This window comes from Ammospiza nelsoni, chromosome 5, assembly GCF_027579445.1.
Source record: "Ammospiza nelsoni isolate bAmmNel1 chromosome 5, bAmmNel1.pri, whole genome shotgun sequence".
NCBI lineage: Eukaryota > Metazoa > Chordata > Aves > Passeriformes > Passerellidae > Ammospiza > Ammospiza nelsoni.
This window is the reverse complement of record NC_080637.1, coordinates 33857750-33871566: the sequence shown is the minus strand read 5'-3', so window position 1 is coordinate 33871566 and position 13817 is coordinate 33857750.

The window sequence follows — 13817 nt, the reverse complement described above, 5'->3', positions numbered from 1 at the left end:
ACATAGCTTTATTTTTTCAGCAAAATTTCGTAGTTGTATTTTTGCATGTTCACGCTGCTAGCAAGCATATGTTTTCATCAATTAATTAAATTTTGTAAGATTTCTTTTTCTAAAAGGAAAAAAATTTTGCTGACTCCTGCATTTTGATCTACCCTGTCTTTATTTTTTTAAACTATTTTCTTCCAACTTCTTTGTTTTGTTCTATATTTTCACACAGTACACTGGAGGCCTCTGTGGATGTCTCACTGCTGTACCAGAGTACTGGCAAGCAAATTAAAGGAGACACAAAAGCAGCAGGTGCTGGCGCATTATTCAGATTGAGATTAAATAACTGGGTGGTTTCACACCCCAAAAGACCAAAATGCAACACAGAAATGCCCCCAGTGCTACACTAAATAGAATGCAGCAAATAATTTGCCCAGCTTCTGAGAAGCTGTCAGCTGCACAGACCTACCCTGCAGAACAGTAGCATAGGTTGTTTGTATGTGTGTTTAGAACAAGTGATGTATAATAAAATAGATCAACATACAACAATTACTTTTGGTCTAACCTGAAAGAAACACAATTCTTTTCCACATTGTTTCATGACTCCTTCCCACGCATGATCCAGGAGGCCTTCCACCCACAGGACTACCCTACAAAGAATGTCCCCCTCTTTGCCACCTTCCTCCTTACAAAATTGATGGGCCTTCAGCTCTCTCACACAGAAGCACAGGATTTTGTCCTGGCATGGTTCTCTGCCACCTCTCCATCCCTGGGATTACCTACATCACTGTGTCCAAGTAATACCTATAACATGACAGAGGTGTGTAAATACTGCTGTTACTGTGTTAAAACCCAGCTGCAAGTCTCATGCACACATAAGAATATTGAAATAGTTGTTTTCAGTTCTTATGTGAGAAATATTGGGGTTCTTTCTCCATCTTAATTCACAGAAAATGAAGTAACTACTTGACATGGCAGGCTGAAAACACATGGCCTATAAAAGGGAGACATGAGAGGAGATGGAAACACTGATGTTAATTTTAAAAATTTAAAGCATTAGCTTACTGAAGTGTTTAATGGTGTTAGGCAATCATACATTTGACTCAGTGCTTTAAGATACTTTTTCCTTATGAAACATCATTTCACATTTAACTATGTACTTGTCTAAGTGAAACTGGATATCTGAATGCTCCAGTCTATTCTGAAAATACAAATTTAATACTATATTCATCAAGGCTGACTGGAATTTTGTAGTCTTTCCACAATCCATACTATATATGCTGAATTTCTGTATGATGCCTTACATTTACATTTCTCCTTATCATCCAGTCGAATGCGTTCTGATAATGAATGGCTTTCTAGGTGCCCAGCTTTATTAGGTAAGGCTTGATTTTCAAAAATATGACTATTTGCCACTCATGTGAAGTCAGATTGGTTTTCTAGAGATTGGTGAGGATTAGGTGATTTTTTTGAATATTTGAGACTAAATGTTTTGCTTCTTTCAGGAAAGGAAATGAAAGCTTATGATTTCAATGAAGATAACTGGTCAAGCTTCAGTCCTTTTCCCTGCACTTTGTGTTATCCCATTCACTTTTATTGTTTTGACTTCATTTCAGAATTTTCTCCTTTTTATTAGCATTTCATTTCTTTAATTTCTTCTCCTGTGTTTGTTTGCCTTTCTTCCCTGATTTTGAGATTTCAGTGTAAAGAATTTTGTCACCTCTTGGTCCTTTTCACTGCATCTCATTTCACCTCAGTACATTTTGTTGTAGTCACTCCATTTCCAAATTTCCATTTTTTACTTCTATTTTATTTTATCATATCTCCTTTCCAAAATATTTGTTACACTCTGTTCTTTGATTTCAAGATTTCATTTCCTTTCCTGTCACAAAGATTTTAAATCATACTTTGAAAAAGACTTGGAAATCTTAGATAGCCTTCAGGGACTAGCTTATTCTCCATCATGTCTCACTTCAAATATCACCCTAAAATCCAACAATGTACAGTAAACAGCAACATGCTTTGATAGCCCTTTGATTTTACTTTCCAGTGCATCATGACATCACTGTCATGATAATTCATGATTCTTAAAGTATAATCTGTCATGCCACTACAGAAGTTAGTGTTGCTCTTCTGTGTGTGGAGAAAAAATCTGTTTATAAATTTGAACAAAATATTGATGCATTCAGTGAAAAAGAAATGCAAATCCCCAAAAAGCAAACTCATGATTAGCAAGGAGAGATTTGCTGTGTTTTACTGCTTAGTGTCTTGTCCCACAGTAGCAAGTGTGTCTTGTCCCATATTGTTTTCATTTAATGAGAAGTATGCCCATATAAATCTCCCTCTTTTAAAAAGGTGTATGCAATCCTGGAAACAATTTTCAGAACATTCTGACAGGTACCATTTATACACTGAAGGGTTATATTTATGCCAGCCTCCAGATTTGAATAAGACTTGGTACATTTTTTAGTGTTTCCCCACACCAGACACCCTCTTTCACAGGATGCCTAGCAGTTCATCTTCAAATCTGACTAGGGCTGGGAGTAGGGGGGGCATTCCCAAATTTGCCTGCATATCCACTGCTTCCTGATATGTGCTGGGAATAAAGACATTCCTGTCTGCCAAATCAACAATAAATCTAAGTTTGCCACCTGAGCAGCAACTGGAAGTCCTCAGAGGGTGAAATTAGGTGATGTATCCAGCGCACCAGGAGGCAGGAGTAGCAGAGGAAGGGTTAAACTCTAATTCCTCTTGAGATGGAAAGGGTTTGGTTTTACCCTGTGGTCTTTCAGGGTGTCATAGAGCAATCATGTCCACAGAAATACTTTTCAGGAAGTGAGGCTCTGGAGGGCAGCAAGGCAGCCTAGCTGCCTTTTGAGATGTTACACCAAAGTGCTGCACCCAGACAGCAGTGAGCTGTCCTTGCTGCTAGCCACGAGCCTCCTGGAGCACAAGGCCCACAAGTGGTCAGCTACCACCAGCCTGACTTGATAGTGGAACATGGGGATTTTTGTGATCTAGGATCCCATAAACAGGTGTCAACATATGGAAGCTTTCAGAGGGTGGTGGCTAGTGAAAAGGGGCTGTAAAATGACTGCAGATTAATTAGCACTTTTACTTACCAGAGTTTCTAGTGTGAAATCTCTTCACAGTTGGGTGACATTTCTATAGATGAGGCAAAAAGTGCTAATTCCACTGACATGGCTTTTTCCCTAGACAGTAAATTTCAGAAAATGTCAAACTTGCCATGAATGAGATAGATACTTCTCACAGTCCTCATTACGAATCAGACTGGTAGAACTTGAGACATAAAAACATTCAAAACCTTTGAAAAGAGGGAGTTGTTATAAGAGCATCATATTGCAGCATGCTTAACCATAGTCGAGAAGAGGGGCTTTCTGAAAACTTGATAGGTGTAAGACAGAGTGCCCTGTTAGGGGGGATGTAGTGATTTAACTTGGAACTCTCCCAGTGTAAACCAGCACATTAGCAATAATGTTGAACTCTGCTTAGAAAACATGCTTGGCATTGCCAGGACTTAAGGAATCAAGGCAGATTCTTTGCATTTAATCCAAAGTTCTGACACAGGACTGCTCCCTATTAAAAGCTTCAGAAGAAAACCAAGAGAACCTTTTCTTTCTCCTTTCTTCCCAAGGCCACAGAATGTTTGCAGCATCTGACATGTACTTCCCCTTACAGAATGATGACCTCATCAAGATGTGAGATCAGGGTGACTTTAACTTAACCATACTGTTGCGGAACATTTTAAAAAATGTTTTACAAGTTATTATTTTCTGTGTCTGAGGGAGGAAAAAGCAAATCCAAGAGGAAAAAATATCTGGATAAAATGGCTGCTGTTACAGCCTGTTGAAGATTGCAATGCAGGTTGTTTTCCATTACCATCTGTATGGCAGATTACCTTTGTCAAGTGGGCAGTTTGCTTTATCTGTCTCTTTGAGTGACCACATTCACACCTCCCTCGGGAGGGGACATCTGCTGATAACAGACTATTGAATGTCACTGCACGACCGATAAGAACTATAACATCCCATCCTGAGATGCTCCATCCGGAGGAAGGAGCCAAGCATTGCTACCCAGATATAATCCAGAAGTTTTTGAGATACGAGCACAGCTTTCTCCAGGGGATTCCCCAGGGAAACAGCAGCTGCCTCTCCCTCCACTGGATCTGCAGAGGAATAATACATCCTTCTCTACAGATTCCCCTTGCTCCAACAGAACCACACTTGATATACTTCAAGAGGGCTGCAGCCACATTTGCAATTGGACTGCCACCAACACCCTGACCCACAGGGTGTCAGGTTGGGCTCTGACTCTGTCAGTGTTGTTCTAGTGTACGGTGTGATATGTAATAGAGTTAATTCATGCTGTAAAAGTAGATATGTGTGGATATAAAATATTGTAGAAGTTATGCTTTCTAACCACTCCAGCGAGGAGCAGAATTCTATTCAAATTGTAACTAGTTCCGGGGGCAGCGTCGAGGTAATATCAGGCCTGTTAACGTCTGAATGGGACCATCCTGGACAATCAGCAATGATTTCCGTGGCACCTACACCTGGGAGATAACATCCATCCGGGCCTTCCTGGCCCATTATTAATTGCAGTGTCCCAAGAATTTCACGAGACTCAGACCCGCCCTGATTGCATGTGTGGTACTCAGGAACCCATACCAACTTATTACATGTGAAAGCAAACTCTGCCTGGATGCTCAGACACTTGTCTGAAAACTGGGACCAGTCTTTGTCTATTTCAACATATGTATAGAAATAGCTTTGCATTCAAAGAAGTGAATAGAAAGATGCAGTCATCTGTGCCTCAGGCAGAATAACCTGTATATAAGCTGGACGCTGGAAACACTTGGGGTGAACCTTTGGGGGAACGCCGGCACTCTGTTGGCCCAACCTCTGGTTTCACCCAGCGCCTGTTCCTGGGACAGATGCTGCCTTGATTGTGGTGGTTGCTCAAAATTCTATTTTTTTTGTAATTGACCCAATAAATTGTTGTTAAATTTTTTTATAAATTTGGCTATCGATTTGATCATTTATAACATACTGCATTGTAATTTTATCCTTTAATTGTTTTTCTTTTCCCTGTTAAAGAACTGTTATTTCCTGCTCCCATATTTTTGCCTGAGAGCCCTCTTAATTTAAAATTTATAGCAATTCGGAGGGGTGGGGAGGGTTTACATTCTCCATTTCAGGGGAGGCTCCTGCCTTCCTTATCAGACTCCTGTCTTTCCAAACCAAGACACAGCCAAAACCAAAAACCCACCCAAATTACTATTTTTATAATTAGGTGTATGTGTACAAGGATTTCTGCTGGAATATATTACATTCATTCCCCAGGCTTCATGTCATACTTGCGGGTTTGTGTATCTCAGGAGCGAAGTCCAGTACTGTTCTCTGATTTGCCAGGAACACATAAAACTTCCCTTAACAGTGTTCCATAGTGGGTAATACTTGGAAATACTTCTTCTAAAACAGTCTGTATCTCGGTGGCTTATAGAAAAAATCTCCTATGTTTATCTCCTATGTTTATCCGATTAATGAAAAGGCTACAGAAAACAGAAACAACATCCAAACCAAAGCCAAAAAAAAAAAAAAAAACAAAACAAAAAAAAAAAAAAAATCTCGAACCCCCCAGAAAATGAAAGACAGCCTTCTTAATAAATGCCTGACATTCTCCAGTTCTACTTGTAAATGAAAGTATGGGTAACTTTAATGACCATGTGATAATATTTTGGTGCACTTGTCCCTGGATTCCCTCCCTCAGCATCCTCTCATAATTAATGGTTTGGAGGAGAAATGAACTGTGTAACTCTGCATTTTTGCAAGAGAATCGAAGACTTGGTCTTTATAATTTATAGAGCTATGTTGGTCTGTAATGGTGTAATCTCTACATTCCTGGTGAACTAGCAAAGATCTAGTTAATAAACTCAAAATTAAATAGAAAGAAGTCTCAGAAAAGGAAAAGTCTTTGTCTTTCGAGTCTGTCAAGCAAAAGATTATTAGCAAATATGTTTTAAGTATTGTTGTGTAGTTGCTCATCTTTACTTTGTGAGAATATTTTTCTGGTAACAGGGAGGACTAAATGGGGGGAGAAGGGGGGGTAAGAGGGTGGGGTGAACATTTCCCTCAGGATTTGACTGAAGACTAGTATTTTCTGGGCTAATGGAATGGGTTTTTTAATTTTTCTAAGGCAAAGGTCACCATGCTGCCAACAGTATCATACTGTGTGCCTGTCAGGGTGTGATTCTGGGCCCAATTTTCATCTATGTTTGCAAACTAACCTGGGCCAGAACAGGGCCTGAAGTGAATGTGTGCCACCATCCACACTGTCTGCTGCTAAGGCACTCTGGCACATTTTGCCCTGTGTCAACAAACACCATCTCAGATGATGCCCAGACCTTGAGAGTTTTTCTTCCCCTTCTCACAGTTCAGAATCAGGACCAAATAACAGATCCTTTTTTCTTTTCGGGTTCAGAGGTAGCCACTAAAGCTTCCCAAGAGAAGTCATTTACCTGAGTACAGTTCTACTTTGCAGCTGTTTGCCACCAAAGGCCACTGCTCCCATTAGCTCTATAAAGCTTTTTGTGATACTCAGATCTGGAAAACATTTGTAGCCACTTTCCCCCTCTTTAATTTTTATCTGGCGCTTTCCTTGAAAAAGAACTAAATAAAAATGAGTAAGCACTTTCACAGTCGAAGGTCTGAGCCAGTTTCCAGAGGGTCCTTTGAGAGTCCTTCCAATTACTTGCCTTCAGCTGGGCTCCTGAGTTTAGCTATTAATTTTTCTTTGTAAATAAATCACATCTGTGCACTAACCCTTCTTTGTTACTGTTTCCCAAATCTTCAATACTTTTCTGGTAACAAATTTAATGCAATTGTCTTCATGTGGTCTTATAAGCATAATGAGCAGATGGAAGTGCTCGGATTACAGCTAAAGCCAGCTTAAATGCAACTGTTCATCTTCTTTTGAAACAAATCAATGAATACAAAGATTAATTTCTGCCTAAGTTTGATTTGCCTCTTTTTCTTCAAAGAGCCACTCGCAATAGGTGTTCTGCTGGAAATAGCAAGGTTCCAAGAAGGATTTAGAGAGAAGGGATGGAGAAGGAGCAGATGAGAGATACTAGTAGAGTTGAGTGTTACAGGAAAGAACTTTACAATCCTCCTATTCATCCCAACTACTTCCAGGTCTGGATAGAGAGTATCAGACTGTAAACCCTGCCTTTTGTTTTTGTGTAAGGCACTCTGATACTTGTGGTTAATAGAAAAACTGGGAAGAGTGGTGGCATCTTGTTGGTTGATGCTGTCAAGCAGCAACGGGAATAGAGGTCAGGAGGATTTAAAATCCCCTGGGATTTAATGCACTTTACTCTGGTATGGCTTCCATCCTAAATAAACCACCTGGAGAACAGAAGTACTTATGACAAGAGGGATATGGCAGCTCTGAACTTAATAAAAAGGAAAAATGCTCACATAACAGAGTGCTGTGTCGCACATCTAGTATGGATCAGAAGGTACTTAAGGAAAGTGAATGCACAGTGACAGGCGAATTGCCCAAACCATGTGGCTTTTTTAGCATAGCAACGATAGTAAAATAAAGAATAAAGCTCCCTTTGGGGTCCTCACACAGAGTGAAATTTAAGTTTTCCAGACCAAAATGCCAGATGCTGGTAGAAACACATTGTGTTTTGGGATTGATAAAGTGCTGCAGCTATTATGCTTTTCCTTTGGAAATGTATTAGACCTTCAGTGATCACTGCAGGCCAGGACTTTGTTATTTCACAGAAATAAAATTACAGGATTATTTTTTCCAAACTTTAAAAGATTTTTCAGTCTTAATTGCACGTAGCAATTGTTTTGTGACCATGAAACCAGAACCTGTTTTCCTCACTGACATGTTTGCTCCCCTTTTGTTGATATACAACAGTTTTAGCAGGTAGTGGGTTGTGTGTTCTGGGCTTTGTGGTTTCATCGGTTTTTTGTTTGGTGTCGTTTTTGCAATGAACTTTTCATTTCTTCTGAAGCATAAAATTTGACACAACACATGGCAAATGGATAAATTAGAAGGGCAAGCCTAATGTGGAGTTCTAATATTTGCAATTTAGCCAAGATTTCTGTCATAAGCAATGGAAGAGTTTGCAGTGGTATCCATGGTGTGTGGGAGTCTCTCCTCCAGTCATGGAACGCTCTGCAGTAGTGTCAACAGAGCACACAGAGAGGGAGGGTGGAGGGAAAACACAGGAAAATGTGGGGGCTACCTTGGACTGTAAGCTGAAAAATTTTAGAGGATGCTGAATTACGGAGGAATGGGGGAAGATGTGAATATGGAAAAGAAAAAGAGGTCCTTTCTGAGGATGCAGAAGGAAAAAGTAGAAAATTCATGTAAAATAAAGAAAAGGAAGGCACACTTTCCATTGCTGTTTCTCAAGGAAAAAGCCCAACACTTAATAAGCAGCGCTGTCTCCACTAAACTCATTTAGAAACCAGATCCTGGCTAGAATTTTGATTAGTAATTATGAGCATGTTTCCTTTCACCTACAGCTTTCCTGGGAGAGAGACCAAACATTGACTGAATCCAGTGATTTCTCTTTTGTGTTAGCACTACTCACACATCGTTCATAATGCCCCAAACAGCAGTAATGAATATGTTCTATACAGTGAGCTAATTGCATCAGAAATTATTTGTTTAATAATAAGATGACCCCTGAAAAGTCAGTTTTAAGATGTAAAGCAGATAAAATTATTTCTTGACATGACATGTGGCAAAGTTTTTCTAACACATAAAGGTCTTTCTACTGCTTTGTGTGTATGAGTCTACTCATGTAACAGCTATTCAGAAAATAATACAAAATTTTGTATATTAATGGGATAGATTTTGAGATTTAAAACTCCTCTCACTTATTTACTCTTAATTTAAGAGAGCTGTTCCTGTGAAGCATACCTGCATGATACTTGTATTTTTGATTCAAACAAAATGAATTTTGCTGCATTCTGATTAATTTTGTTCACAGTTGAGTGTGCTTGCAGGAGATCCCCTGAATCTTTTAACACAATACCAACACAAATACTCAGATTGGGTTTTTATTACTAATGAAGACAATCAGTGATTTCATGTAATGAATCTGATATTGAATTAATGAAAGACAACATGTATGCAAATGGGCCAGATCATTCTTCCACAATGCATTTCACAGCAGAACTCAAATTTCATTTGAGTATTTTGAACTGCGACAACCTACTCAGCTGCTACTAAGTTTGAAAGAAGAAGCTCTTTATGGAAAAGGATTTTTTTAATTGGCTGTAAGACCAGCCTAATGAGATTCAGGACATTTACCTTGCAACATAGCACTGGTCAGGAACAGAACAAGTTTTTTCTCGTCTCCTAGCAATTATGAGTCCATTTTTTGATTATTCCCATCAATACCTTGATATGTGGATTTATTGCTTACCTGGCTATTCTACCTCTTGATGAACCACTCTTTTGGCCAGTTGCCATGAAAGTAAATGTTGGAGCTGAGACTAAGCTGTGGTCAGATGGATCAGATGGTATCACAGCCCGTTTGTTTCTCGTGCTCTGCCATCCTCTACACAGGTGAAGCCACACCGTCAGCTCTCCCAGCACTCATCTGCTCCTGCACAGTACTGCTCAGTTTATTTTAGCAGCTTGCAACAGCATTTTAACCTAAACTGGCCAGTTTTCCCAACGACACGGGTGAAGGGCATTCATGCTAAACATGATGAGGCAAGCAGATGGGAGAGTTTAGAAGTGTTACCTAAATTCTTTTACTTTGAAGAGACTCTCTGATCAGTTACCTATGCTCAGGGCATTTTGGCTCTGTTCTTGACTTGTCACAGGGTTAAGGAGAGAAATCCTTAACAAGCTCTGAGAACAGGAGTTAAAAGTATTTCTTGAACATACCATATATATATATATATATATATATATATATATATATATATATATACACCTTCACAAGGTATATACTATTCACAAGCATTATTTTCCTTCATTCTGATATCAAAGATGTGAACTATCTTCAGAGAATGAAATACCATCTCAAGATAAATCATGTGGTTTCTTACTAATGCTCCTCTATCAGAGCATCCAAGTCACTGCTAAGCAATCTAGCAAGTGGAGGAAAGGGTGAGTCATTATTAAATTTATGAGAAGCTGCTTCATAAATTCTATATAATCACTTTTTCTGAGCTGACTTGGGAAAATCCTTTAAAGCTGCCTCATTCTATTTGGCATCCACAGTAGCTCAGTGTGACAGAAGAGATTTACCTTTCCCCAGACAACTTCTCAGAGCCCTTGCTTTTCAGCTGACAGCAAGGAAAGAACCTGTAGCAATGCATTTCATTTTAGAGTCAGATTTAAAGTCTTCGAAGGCACCTGAATTTAAGCAAAGCTTAGGCACGTAAAACCAGAATTACAACTCAAACCCCCTCACTCTGTAATTCCCTCATTCTGGAATTATTGAATCACCCTGGGTACCTAGCTTATTTACTTCAAAGCTTTCCATGCCTCTGTCCAAAGCTCAATGAGGATTCAGAGCTGGGGTGTTTCTTCTCCTAACTTTCCATGGGGTCTGTTTCAGCAGCCCTCCTGGATGCCTTATGCCCTAGTAAAATCAAAGATTCATGGGTGGAAAGTAAAAGAAAAGGAGCAAGATGAAAGCCAGATGTTGAGCACTGATCCAGGGCAGGGAGGTCCCAGGGTCTCAGTGAATGTTTACAGTGGCTCTTTGATTCCAGATAAGCTCCTCAAGCCTCTCTCCTGAGATGCAGGCTCCAAGCAGATGTATGTGCCCATCTCCCAAGATGGGCAGGATTTTGGATCACTCATAACCCTTGAAGCACCACGCTGGATGCTCCTTGCTGGCCTCCTCCTCGAGCTCTCAGCCTCACACATGGCCTGACACAATTCCTGGCAGCAGCATCTGCCTTGAAACAAGGGCAGGGCTCCCAGGTCAGTTTCAGTGCCCAAAATCTGGAGTGTCAGAGCCTAGCTCCAGCTCTCATCAGTCTGGTCCCTGGAGTGGGAGAGGAGTCTGGGGCTCTCAAAGCTTTGCATCTGCAGCTGAGCTTCTCCCGAGCTGAAACCAGAGTCTGGAAAGCCAGAAACTGTAGTAGTGTGCCAAGAGGGCTCTTCAGAGCTGTCTAAAGCAATTATTTTTATGTAACATTTTTGAAAGATTAAGATGTATTTCTCATCTTTGAAATGCTGAATGACAGTTACAGTTTTTACTTCCCGTAGCTCTGGAATATTACCCAGCTCCAGAACAGAATTCATTACCTTGCTAATTTTAAGGGGTTTGACTTTTTTGATGACCAGCCCTCATGTTCCTCCTAAATCCCTTAGCTAATCAACAGATCTATCAGGATATGCTTCTGAAGTATACTCTGTGCTTGCATTTTACATCAGTGACTACTGGCACAGAATCAAAAAGCCTAATTGGGATTAAATATTCATATAAAATAGAGAACAGTGTCAACAGCAGAAGCCTTACTAGCATGTTCCTGCTTGCTTGCCTTTGCAATAGCTGCATGTCCCTCTTTTACTCTGTTCTCATCCTTGACTTTACTGATTCCTGCTTGTCATGGAGTTTATAAATAGGGGTTTTCCTTCCCCTTTGATTTAAAACAGCAGTTGTAAGAGCTCAGCAGCTGCCAGTGTTATTCTTTTATTTAAGCCATCTGATTCACTTTGTTATATCAATAAATGAGAGACCCTTTTCTTCAAAATGCTTTTCTCAGATTTCTCCCAAAATTTACAGTGCTTGTGAAGATGAACAAAGTTCACAATGGTTCAATTCTCTGTAAGCATAGCAGATCTCAGCTTGAAACAAGATAACCACCTAAACTATACATTTAATGTAGTGCAATTTTTATTATAAAGTGCTTCTTAAATATTTCATGATCTTCTGCTACAGAATTATTAAAGACAATCTAATTCATTATCGTCTTCCAACAGAAGAATTTGTTACTTGAGGTTTTTCTTGTTCTCATTGACACGACCAAGTAATGGATAGCAATTAATGTCTAAGAAGAAAGTTACTAATGCAGAGATTTTTATAATAACAGACAGAAAGCAATTTTGGAATAAATTATCAAAACCTGAATTTTTTGGTTTAGGTTTCTTTTTTCCTTGATTGATGGAGGAAAATTGTACTGCATGTATCTTCTTATTCAACATTGGATTTGTTTGGTTTTCTTTCAGAGTGTGTTGATTTTACGTCATCATTTCTTTCCATTCCTTTGGAAGAACTCTAAAGAGTGCACATCCTTCAACACAACTGGTGTGACACAAGACCAGCAGTGTGCATGTATAGAATATCAGGACCTTAAATAACTCTCATGTTACATCCAGTGATCTGAATTTTCATGCTGCAAATGTAAATGCCATGTTCAATTTTACTTTCTGCTGCTGTAATGCAAGTATGAATATTGCCATTTTCTGTAAACCCAAAAAGATCTGGCAAAGCAACACCGCTCCTGGACTTGACAGTGATGGCAGTGTTTCAGCTTCCATTAAACAAATGGGAAAAAACTTAAAAAATTAAACACAAAGTTGAATATTTCATAGTGACTTTGCTAAATGGGACTGGTCTGTCTCCTCCAGAGAACTCTACAGAGTGACCCCTTGTGGCAGGTGTGCGTCCATCTGCAGGTGTGCAGGGACTCCTGCACCACAGCACATCTCAGGCAAGGCTTTTTTCAGCTGGCCTGAAAACCAGGGGACTGTGGCCCCAAAGATCTGAAACCCAGACTTTGGAAAAGAGTGGAGAAGTGCTGCTGCTCCTAAGCACCTGGCCCTGTTTCTGTGCCACTGCAAGATCTTCAGATATCCTCCCCTTCCCTCCCTAGGCTGCAGAGAAGCCGAGATGGATCTTACCTGTGCATGAGTTTATATACAAGCTGAGAAAATTAACAAATAATGACTGGCTTTTGTGTTCCATTTCCATGACAAAAAAGACATTCCCACAGTTTTCAGGTGCCACTTGTTAATTTCTTCCCAGCACTGGGTGACAGTAACTGGTTGATGGCCAGACCTCTGATGTAATGAGCTCCTGTGGTACTTTGGGTGTGTCTGAAAGGTGGAGGGCTGGCTGTGGATCGCAGGTGTGCAGGGGCTGGCAGCAGGGGATGTGCTCTGCCTAGCACAGGAGGAGACAAATAATCACAGTGAGAAGAGTCAGGGCTGCAAATGCACCTGAACAGCCAGACCACCAAACAGAGGCTATGTCAGTCGTTGATGGGTCCTGGAAGCAATGTTGCTTGTTCAAGAAAGCCAAGGGGAGCTCAGTGAGGAATAAGGTGATGTTATTCAGCCCATCATCCCTCCTCTGTAGTGAATGAACTGAGGCATCTCTGCTTTGTAAAGCTAAACAGTGAAGCAGTTGCTGTGCCTTACATCGCATTTTAGTTTCCCTGTGCAGTGTACAAGCTCCTTTACAAAATAAATAGCCCAGCAAAGATCTTCTGGAAAGTGCGCTTTCATATGTATGCAAGCTGGTGTTGGAATTGATCCCCTAAAAAAGGGCTTATGGCTAAAATATTCTACGTAACAATTGATAAAATTTTATAAAATGCAGCTCATAAAATCCTGCAGAATGTCTTATATGGTATAAAGCTGTGAAGTGCATCTCGTAAAATACTCTGAAACCTGTATCTTGAAGCAGAGGATAGATCAAACGCTGCAGCAAATGAATTTGGATGACACCTGGCTTTCACAGTGATGGGTTTATTATTGGAATCTGCTGTGCTGGAAGAGATGTGAGGAGGGGGGAGAAGGTAGGGGGAAGG